We start from the raw sequence: 11781 nt of genomic DNA on the forward strand, positions 1-11781 counted from the left end.
CTCTCTCTCTCTCTCTCTCTCTCTCTCTCTCTCTCTCTCTGTCTCCCCCCCCTCCTTTTCTTCCCCTCTCTTTACATTCTTCCTTTCAAGGTCCTCAAATTACAGTGCAATCACTCCCAGATGCTCTGTCTATTTACACTCCCCCTATCACTCCTAATGATGATAAAGTTGTAAGGTTCACAAATCATCTCTCAATATTAGATTGTAAACCATTTATCTTGTCTAGTTCCTTAAGACGGTTTTATCATTTTTACCTCTTATGTTTCTCTTGAATCCTGGGTTTGTACTTTAACATTCTGATCTTTTCATCAGGAATACTTGGAAGTCCTCTATTTCATTAATAACTAACTGATTTATTCCCTGGTAAGAGAATACTCAATTGCCCTGTGTAAGTTATTCTTGTTTGTAAGCCTATAAGAGTTACCTTATGGAATATTTTATTCCAAACTCTTCACTCATTACTAAAGTAGATGCTAAATTATGTATGATTATGTCCTCATTTTGTGAACTTTTTTTCTTTCTGGCTGTGTGCAGTATTTTTTCCCCATTTGACCTGAAAGCTCTGGATTTTGACTGGAGATTTTCATTTAGGGATTTCTTTTAGGAGCAGACTATTGAATTCTTTCTATTTCTGCTTTAATCTCTGGTTCTAATAGATCTAGGCAGTTTTCTTCACAATTTCTTGAAATATAATGTATAGGCTCTTTTTTGTCATGAATTTTTAGGATGTTCAATGATACTTATCTTTCCCCATTGTGTTTTCCAGGTGATTTTTTTTGGTATGCAGCATCTTATATTTCCTTCTTCTTTTTCATCTTTTGACTTTTAAAAAATATTTCTTTTTGTCTCATTGAATCGTTGGCTTCTATTTGGCTCATTCTAATTTTCAGGGAATTTATTGCTTTGGCAAGATTTTATACCTCTTTTGCCAAGCTGTTAATTCCCTTTCCAACTCTTTCTTTCATAGCTCATTTCCAGTTTTTCTCCCTCTAGCACTTTCTTTTCATTAATAAAAAAGCCTTTTGACTCTTAAAATATCTCTTGATTTGTTTCTTCTAGGAAATCTAGTTGAATTTGTGCCCAAGCTGTGCTTTGCTTGTTAGTTTGTTTGTCATTTGCTTATAAATGTTTTGGAGTCACTCTCTCCCTCTGGGGATATGACTTAAACTTCTCTGTCACCATACTAACTTTTATGGTGGGATTATTTTGTTTCTTTGTTTGTTTGCTTATTCCTCAAGCCTGCTTCTTGACTTGGTCTTGATGTTAGGGCCAGGCTCTGTGTGCTTCAGGAGGTAATATCCAGGGCTTTATGAACCCACCTTTAAGGGTAGGATAATGAAGGGTTTCCCATCAATGTCCAAGGACTATCAATAGCCTAAGAACAGGTGACACACTGTCTGGGCTATAAGAAGAAACTAGACAGACTGAGAAAGAGGGCCTTCAGGCCTCTCCATGGAACCAATAAAAAAGTCAAACTATGTCTAAGCAACCAAGAGCCATCATTTACCCCATTGGTGTATGTACTTCCTAAGCTTGAGCCCATTTTTCCTTAGATTCCATATGTACTTATAGGAGATTGTTTCCGACTATTTTTTTCCTACAGGGATTTATAGGGACTTTTTAATAGGGATTTTTATAGAAGGATGTTTTGTACGAACAAGTTTTACCGGACTATCTTAGTAAAAGTAAACTCAGTGTGGTTGAGTAACTGGTAACAACTCATAATAGTGAGGAAATTAGGCCAGTGAGGGCTTGTAATCTATAATACCAGAACCATTCCTCCTCCCCTACTTAGAGTGGACTCTAGGACCCTGAGGAAAATTAGCCATCATGCTCTTGAAACCAAGTCCACTAGTGGTAATAAGGCTTGGGAAAGTCACTTCAGAGAATTTCCTATTAAAAAAATGGAAAAGTAAAGACCGTCCTTGCCCTCAGAAAGCTTATTATTTTTAATACAGCAAGATAACATATGTAATTGAGTTGTGACAACAGAGGGCAACTTCGTATTGGAATGTTACTGGGGGAGTGAGGCCATAGGGGAATAGATTATCAGTTAAGTCAGTCATCTACAACCTACTGTATGTCAGGCTCTGTGGGTATTCAGGCAGGGCTGGCACCTCTGATATAAGGGCTTGCTGAGCCCTTTTCAGGGCTGCTCATTCACTTTTGGTATCCACCTGCCACCCAATTCTCATCTGTGGTTTCAAGAAACTGTTTGCAGCAGCCATTCCTTGTTAAAACTGTGTAGGCAGACAGGCAAAATAAACCAGATTGCAGGTAACCCATAGACCTCAAACCTGGCGGTGTGCTAAGGGGATGTCTACCCGAAGTTTGTGGAGACTTCCCCAAGAAATGGGTGAATGAAAACAGTTTGTTCCAATGACCATGAAGGTGGCTGATGCAGGTAATGTGGATAGATTATAGCTTGGTCAGACATCAAAGATGTCAAGGTCATATACTGCATCCTGGGCCATCACTTTGATGACTCTGGAAGAGAGAGTGAGGCTGACACTTTGTATAAGTCTATCTGACTCAAATCCAATTCACGTTGGAATCAATACATCACCCTGTGGTATCACTGGTCCTCTTCCAAAATGAAGGACCAACAGCTTTGTTAAGCACTGGGAATATAAAGAAAGGCAAAAATCAGTCGCTGTTTACAACCTAATGGGTTGGCACACTGGTGCACTCCTTCGGGAGCAATAGCAAGATTTAAATGCTTATGGTTCTAGAATATAATAAGAGAGTGAGTGGGTGGAGAAGGCTGTCTGAAAGATGTCCTGGGTATAACATGTGAATCTGAATACTTAAATTGATGTATTTGTTCATAGGGTAAAAATAGGCATAAAGTTAAAAAAAAACAATAAACCCTGGCTTTCATAAGATCTAATCTTAAAATGTAGGAGATCCTATGATTTAGAATTGGAAGGGAATTTAGAGATAATCTTTAAATACTCAATTAATTGAGTTGTCATATAGTAAAGAGATTACTGTTTACTTATTTGGCCTTAGAGGGCCCAGTTAGAAAGAGTAGAAATTGCAGAGAGGCGGATTTGTTATGAAAACATTTCTAAAACTTAAAGTTGTCCAAAAGTGATTAATGGGCTGCCTGGAGAGACAGTCATTTACCTCTCAGTGGAGATCTTCAGGAAAAAGTCAGATTATTACCAGTTGTCAGTGAAGTTACAAAGGGCATCTTTAGATAAGGGCTGGATTAGATGAAATCAGAAGTTCTATCCAACACTGGGATTCCATATTTTTGTGAAATAGTCAGAAGATGGATGTGGAGGAAATCCTCAACTATGCTTTCTCTATCAATGATTTCCAAATTTACATCTCTGTCTCTGACCACTCAGAGACCCTTCAGTTCCACATTTGTGTCAAAGCATGTCAAGTTTTTCACCCAAACTCACTATTTCTCAAACCAGCCATAGCACTTTTCCATCAAACTTGTCATTTTTAGCTGGAAGTAGGATTGATGTTTTCCAAAGCTAGAAATGTTCTTTATGGGTCAGAGCCAACATGGTGGAATAAAAACAGGACTTCCTTGCAGCTCCCGCTCCCACCTTCTCCAATACGTGTAAAAAATGACTCTAAACAAACTTTAGAGCTACAGAACCCATAAAGTGACAGAGATAAAGTAATCTCCCACTGAAGACAGCCCCACAGGTGGGCAGGAAGGGGCAAGTGCAGCATGCTGGGAGAAGAGCCCAGCCCCACGTGAGTCCCAGGTTTTAGGCTCAGGGTAGCCCGACCAGCCATGGCCAGAGGGACATCAGGAGAGTACATAACCAGCAGCTGTGGTGGTTTCCAGAATTATCAACTCATAAATGCCAAAGACAAAGTGAGAGGTCAGTGGACTTTGGGAACAGGGAGTCTGGGAGTGCAGTCCTGCCTCTGGCCTTGAGGAAGGAGCGACTGAGGCACCGCGGCCATGCAGCCACTGCATTGTGGCTGCTTTAGCTCCTGGCCTGCAAATTGTAGGGGAACCAAGTGACCAGTCTGAAGGGTATTCACTCTTGCTTTAACCTGCTTGGATCTGGATCCCTGTCCTGGGTGGAGGTCCTGGGGTGCATGACCAGTGTGCCAGGGTCAGTGGAGGCTTCTGAGAGGGCACCCAACTAATAGCTCTGGCAGCTGAGAAAACCCCAGAGATCTGGAACAAAGCTTTCCTCTCAAAGCAGAATTCTACTGTGGCAAAAAGCTGAAGAGTCAAGTGGTTGAGTGACAACATGAGCAAGCAGGGGAAGTGGGGCAAGCAAAGCAGTCCGATTTTGGATTCCTTTTTTGGAGACAAAAAGGTTCAAGGCACAGAGTAGGAGGAAGACAACAAAGTCAGAACTCCTGTACCAAAAGCTTCCAAGAAAAATACAAACTGGTTACAGGCCACAGAGGACCTTAAGAAGCATTTTGAAAACCAAATAAGAGAAGTGGAGGAAAAATTGGGAAGAGAAATGAGAACAATGCAAGAAAATCATGAAAAGAGAGTCAACAATCTGACTGAAGAAAATAAAACCTTAAAAAATAGACTAACTCAAATGGCAAAGAGACTCAAAAAGCCAATGAGGAAAAGAATGCCTTAACGAGTCAAATTTACCAGATGGAAAAAGAATCTCAAAAACTCACTGAAGGGAATAATTCCTTCAGAATTAGAGTGGATCAAATGGAAGCTAGTGACTTCCTGAGAAATCAAGATACTATTAAACAGATCCAAACAAATGAAAAAATAGAAGGCAATGTGAAATATCTCATTGGGAAAACCATGGACCTGGAAAATAGATTCAGGAGAGATCATTTAAAAATTATTGGACTACCTGAAAGCCATGATCAAAAAAGAACCTAGAAATCATCCTTCAAGAAATTCTCAAGGAAAATTGCCTTGATGTTTTAGAACCAGAGGGCAAAATAGAAATTGAAAGAATCTACCAATCACCTCCTGAAAAAGATCCCAAAAAGAAAACTCCTAGGAATATTATAGCCAGATTCCAGAGTTCCCAGATCAAGCAGAAAATATTACAAGCAGGTAGGAAGAAACAATTTGAATATTGTGGAAACACAATCAGGATAACACAGGATCTGGCAGCTTCTACACTGAGGGACTGAAAGGCTTGGAATATGATATTCTGGATGTCGAAGGAGCTGGGATTAAAAACAAGAATCACCTACCCAGCAAAACTGAATATCATGTTTCAGGGGAAAATATGGTCATTCAGTGGGAAAGAGGACTTTCAAGCATTCATGATGAAAAAAACCAGAGTTGAACAGAAAATTTGACATTCAGATACAAGAGGCAAGAGGAGCCTGAGAAAGTAAACAGGGAAAAAAAATCATAAGCAACTTATCAAAGCTGAACTATGAACATTCCTACATGGAAAAATGATAATTGTAACTTATGAAACTTTTCTCAGTTTGAGAATAGTTGAAGGGAATATAAATGTATGTGAATATATATCTATATATATATATATATATATATATGTATGTGTATACATACATTTATATGTCCATATAGGAGGGTATATGGGAATATAAATACATATGTGAGTGTGTGTATATATGTGTATAGGTATACATAGACAGAGGGCACAGGACCAATTGAATAGGAAGGGATAATACTTAAAAGGTGAAATTGAGAGGTGAGAGAGGAATATAATGAGAGGATATGGGGAGAGACAGAATGGGGTAAATTATCTCATATTGAAGAGGCAAGGGAAAAGTGTTACAATGGAGGGGAAGAACAGGAAGGCAAAAGGGAATGAATCAACCTTACTCTCATTGAATTTGGCTTAGGGAGGGAATCACATACACACTAAATAGGGTATCTCACCTTACAGGAGAGTAGGGGGGAAAGGGATGAGAGGCGGCATGATGGAAGGGAGGGCAGGCTGGGGGAGGAGGGAAGTTAGAAGTACACACTTTTGAAAACCAACAGGGTCAAAGTAGAGAATAGAACAAGTGGGGGGCGGAATAGGATGGGGGGAAATATAATCAGTCTTTCACAATATATGCACTATGGAAAGCTTTTGCATAGCTACGCATGTACAACCTATATTGAATTGCTTATCTTCCCAGTAAGGGTGTGTGAGGAGGGAGAAAGGGAGATAATCTGAAATTCAAAGTTTTAAAATCAAATGTTTAAAATACACACACACACACACACACACACACATTATTTTTTTTTTTTTACATGCAACTGCGAAATAAGATATATAGGCACTGGGGTATAGAGATCCATCTTGCCCTACTGGAAAGTCAGAGGGGCGATGGGGGAGGATATAGGAGAGAGCAGATTGGGGAGGGGGTATATAGTGGGATTGCTGTTTTGGGGTGGTGGGTAGAGGAAAGATGGGGAGAAAATTTATAACTCAAAATCTTGTGGAAATGAATGATATAAACTAAAAATAAACATAAAATTTAATTTAAAGAAGGAAATATTCTTTATTCATCATATCCCATTAGTTATCAAATCCTTTGAGTTCTTTTTATGTATTCCTTAGATTTACTCCCCCCCCCCCACCTTCCTCTAGATAGACAAGTCTATACTCTTATTTTCTTGTGCTTAAATGGCTTAAACATCATTTGGTAATTTAGTGTCTTTCTTTCACCTACTATTATGTTTGGTTATGGGAACCACATTTAAGTAAAGAAATTGATAAGCTAGAGTAGCCATAGTAGGACCACAAGAATGGTGAAAGATGTTGTGTTAATATCATATAAGGACTGGTTGAAGAAACTGGGGGCATTAAACATGGGAAAGTGAAAATTTCAGGATGAAATGATAGATGTCTTGAAATACTTAAAAGCTTTCCATCCTTAAGTCTTTTTTTTTTTTTTTTAAAGCAATCGGGGTTAAGTAACTTGCTCAAGGTTACACGGCCAGTTATATCTGGGTGTGGTGCTAAGTATCTGAGCCCGGATTTGATCCAGGTCATCCCGACACTGGAGCCGGTGCTCTTACTTGCTGAGCCACCTGGCCGCCCCTAAGCAATTGGGGTTAAGTAACTTGCTCAAGGTTACATAGCCAGGTGTTTCTGGGTGGGTGCTAAGTGTCTGAGCCCGGGATTCGATCTCCAGGTCTTCTCAACACTGCTCTTACTCGCTGTGCTACATGGCCGCCCCCATCTTTAAGTCTTTGAAAAGGCATCTATACTCTGTGCCTCTACTTCCCTTCTTCTTACTCTCTCCTAAACCTGCAATGTACATTATTCAATCAAATTGTTCTTTCCAAAGTTAAAGTTTCTTAATTGCCTGATCTAATGTTCTTTCCTTATTCCTTCTCCATCTTGATCTTTCTGCTTCATTGACACTGCTGGTCACCTTCTACAGGACCCTCTTTTTGTTCTGGGTTTTCATAATATTGCTCTCTTGGTTCTCCTTGTAACCATATGACCCTTCCTCATTCTCCTTTGCTGTACCATCATCTTTGTCATGTCCTCTTAGTATGGGTATCCCCCCTCCCAACTATCTGTCCTTGATCCTATTATTTCTCTTTCATTTGGGGATGTAATTATCTTCCTTTTGTTCAATTATCATCTCTATACAGATTACTGCAAAATCCATATTCCCAAGGTACATCTTTCTTCTAAGCTCTCATCCCATATTTTCAACCTCCTACTTGACATTTAGAATCAGAAGTTCCCTAGTTGAGTTTCAAAGGCAACCTAATGAAAATAGACATCATTATTTCTGCCCATTCCCCAATAATTAAATCTCTCAATCTCCCCACTATTCTTGAGGGTCCCACCATCTAGTTACCAAGGCTCACAATTATAGCATTGTGTTTGACTCTTTAATCACACTCACCCCACATATCCAAACAATTTTCAAATATTGTCTTTTTATCATCACATCATCTTTCTTGTTACATCCCCTCCTCTTTTCTTATAAAGCCAATACCCCAGTTTGAACCTTCATCATCTTTTGCCTGAATTAATCACTTTATGGTTTTCCCATTTCAATTTATCCTCCACATAGCTGACAAAGTGATTTTTTTCTAAAGCACAGGTCTGTTCATGCTTAATAAAATCAATTAGCTTCTTATTACTTTTGGTATCAAGTAGAAAGTCCTCTATCTGGTATTTAAGATTCTTTATTACCCAGCTCCTTTCTTATTTTTCAGTCTTAAGAATTACTCCTCTCCAGATATTTTATGATCCAACTACACTTGCCTAGTTGTTGTTCCTCAAACAAACACACCATCTCCCATCTTCATGACTTTGTACTGACTGACCTCCAAGCCTGTAACACCCTTCCACCTCACCTCTATCTTTTGATAACCCTGGCTTACTTCCTTCAAGACTCAGCTCGAATATCACTCTCTGCAAGAAGTATTTCCTGTTTTTTTCATCCACTTGAGTTTTCTCTTCTACTTTGTATATATCTCATATGTACGTTTTATTTATATATCTCCTCCTTTTTATTTACTTGTAAGCTTCTTAAGGGAAGAAACTATTAGTATATTTTTGCCTTTTTATATTTTCCACTTGGCATGGGGCTTGGCACATGGGAAATAAATGATAAATGTTTGTTAACTAAGTGACATAGAATTGGGATGAGACTTGTTTTGCTTGACTATATGGGGCAGAATTAAGGATTATGGGTAGAAAAGCTACATGCAAATTTAGACTTGATGAATGGGAAAAAACTTCCCAACCATCAGATATACCTCAAAGTATTGGAGTGGTTGCTATATGTTCTATTTGCCATCAATAGAAATCTTTATGCAATGTCTGGAATTGTCAGGTATGTCCCATAAAGGCCATTCTAGTTCAGCTATGTTTTGTGCCAAAAGGACTTTGAGGTCCCTTTCAACAAGGGATGTGTTGCTAAATGTTTAATGAGTGGTTCTCTGAGTGAAAAATATATATGCATGAAATACGTTTGATCTGTATTATCATCATCATCATTATTATTATGTGAGGCTAACCTATATTATTAACATTTGCTCCTTTGCTTTCATACATGGTGATTATCAACAAAATAATAAATTAAGCCCTGATTTGTAGCAGTTGTCAATTTCCAAGGTGATAATCCTCACAATAATAAAAAAAATGGCTCACATTAAAAATTTAACAATTGGGTCTTGGGAACCCATAAGAGAGACTCCAACACATTGTTTTCACCTCTGATACTCTGATTCTGAACTGAGGAAAAAACAGAGCAGGAGCATCTAATGAAGCTTAAGTTACTGGGTTTTAGACTGTTCGGTATGATAGCAAGGAGACTTAATTTGAAGGATGCAGAATGGATCAAACCAGGAGTATCTATCATTTAGTAAATTGGGACGCAGGAAAGATGGCAAATTCAATGGGGCAAGGATTTATTTCTTAAAATATCTACTCTTTGTTTGCTAGAGGACTGCTGGGAGTCTTCTGCTTGTCTGGTCGATCCCATTCTCACAGGACTGATGAACCTCAGCCAACACTAAGGAAAGAACCTGCCCATCTTTCCAAGTGAAAACTGAAGATTTATCAGTGCTAATCATAGTCCTCAGCCCCATGAAGTTGAAAAGCATCTCCAGTAGCCAATGGTGGGCAATTCTTCATAACTTGTGAACGGTACTTTGATCCTCAGGTACTGTAATAAACAACTTAAAGAATGTTTATCAGGTTATGTTATAGAGATACTGCATTTTCTTAGAATAGACTTGCAACAGAAAGGTCCAAGACCAGAAGAATTTAACCATCTATTTCTCCAGGGCGTTATTCTTTGATTTTGTAGCATTTGTCTCACTGCCACTCTAACTAAGTAGGCTACTAAAGTCATCTTTTCATGGTCACTTTTTATTTTATTTATGTTTTTTATTCTTCAGATACCTTAGTAGCAGTTTTTTTCCTTCTTTCACAAAAATATTTTGAGCTCTCAAAGAAAAAAAAGATATAGATAAATAGATTAGATAGAAAGAGAAAGAATTTTTCTCAATCCAAATTGGAATATTCTTCTAATTTGAAGCAGATTGTCAATATTCCCTCAAATTGCCACTATGTGTACAAATACACATATACATACATATATTTGTGTATTTATGCCTTGTAATAACATCAGTTCTTAAACATAGAATATATATGAAACATTTACATGTATGTACGCACATATAGTCATATGTCCAACATTTCAAACTTTAGATAAGTAAAATGTCAAAAATTCATAAAATTGCTGAAGTAACAGGTATATGATGGAAGTAGTAATTGTTATTGTTCAATCCTTTAGTTGTGCTTAACTATTCATGACCCTATGGACCATATTTCCATGATGTTTTCTTGACAAACATACTGGAGTAGTTTGCCATTTCCTTTTTCAGCTCATTTTACAGATGGTGAAACTGAGGCAAATAGACTTGCCCAGATTTACACAGCTAGTAAGTACCTGAGGCCAGATTTGAACTCAGAAAGATGAGTCTTTTTGACTCCAGTCCAGGAACTCTATCCACTGTGCCACTTAGCTGCCCTTGGAAGCAGTACAGTATAGTGAAGGGAAAAATACTGAATTGGAGGCAGAGGACCTGGATTCCAATCCTTATTGTGCCTCAGTTTCTTCATTGGTAAAACGAGAAGGTTATATTACATATCTCTTTAAGACTTAAATCTATGTTTCCTTTACTTTGCACTCTATTTTTTTTTTTACTATTTTTTTTCCATTTTCTCACACAGTAACTTTCCTGCTCTTTTGTCATTTAGTGAGGAATTTATTAGAGTTTGAAGTCATGAAATACAGTCAAATTTCATCGTGTTATTTTTTTTTAAGCAATTGGGGTTAAGTAACTTGCTCAAGGTTACACTGCCAGTTATTTTGTGTGGGTGCCAAGTATCTGAGCTGGAATGGATCCCGGATCTCCCGATGCTGGGGCCCTTACTCATTGCACCACCTGGCCACCCCTTCACCATGTTATTCATTTATTTATTTTTAAAGCAATAGGGGTTAAGTAACTTGCTCAAGGTTACACGGCCAGTTATTTCTGGGTGGGGTGCTGAGCATCTGAGGCCGGATTTGATCCAGGTCATCCCAACACTGGAGCCGGTGCTCTTACTCGCTGAGCCACCTGGCCGCCCCTTCACCATGTTATTTAAACTCACAGAGCCAAATATTGTGTAATGTGCACAATACTTCCTGAAAGAATGTTTGCAGAAAGAAAAGCGTCCTAAGGAATTCAACCTGGAACTCTTTCTCATTGACAATTACATTATCTGCATCCAGCAGCCTAACATCCAGCAATGAATCATAATAATTACAGAAACCTTCGTTGCTAACATCTAAAATAGAAGCACTGTGGAATTTTGAAACTGGGACAGGAATGCCTTTCAAAATATCCAAAATGTTTTCTTCTAAACTGAGAAAAATAAAACTCAAATGCCATTAAAAACATTTAATTTTGGTCTTGAATAAAGCCAAAACCCAGTGGGTCACTGGAACACCAGAAAGCCATTCTTCAGAAGTCTGTCAAGTAAACCATGTTTCTATGGAGAAAAAAAATTCCTTCTTTCTGTTTTTTAGTCTTCAGTATTTATTTGATGCCTGCTGTACCCCCCCCCAACTCTTCCCACACCCCATTTTCTCACTTCAATATAGATTCTCATCTCCTGAACCCTTTTCCCCCTCTTCTCTAGCATGTTGTGACAACTCTGGCCATGAGAAAAGCTGGCACCCTCAAAGCTTTTCTGCAGTAGTTTCTTGTCTCTTCCTGCCTCATTGTGTATGTGAAAAAAAAAATCACCCCACCTGTTTCTGTGTGTTCCTTTAATAGTGACTGTTGCACCAAACTTGTCCAGCAGGTCCAAGAGCTTA

The sequence above is a fragment of the Petaurus breviceps genome, unplaced genomic scaffold, assembly GCF_028583685.1.
Source record: "Petaurus breviceps papuanus isolate PSGF00001 unplaced genomic scaffold, PetGlider_PUasm1.0 38, whole genome shotgun sequence".
Taxonomy (NCBI): Eukaryota; Metazoa; Chordata; class Mammalia; order Diprotodontia; family Petauridae; genus Petaurus; species Petaurus breviceps.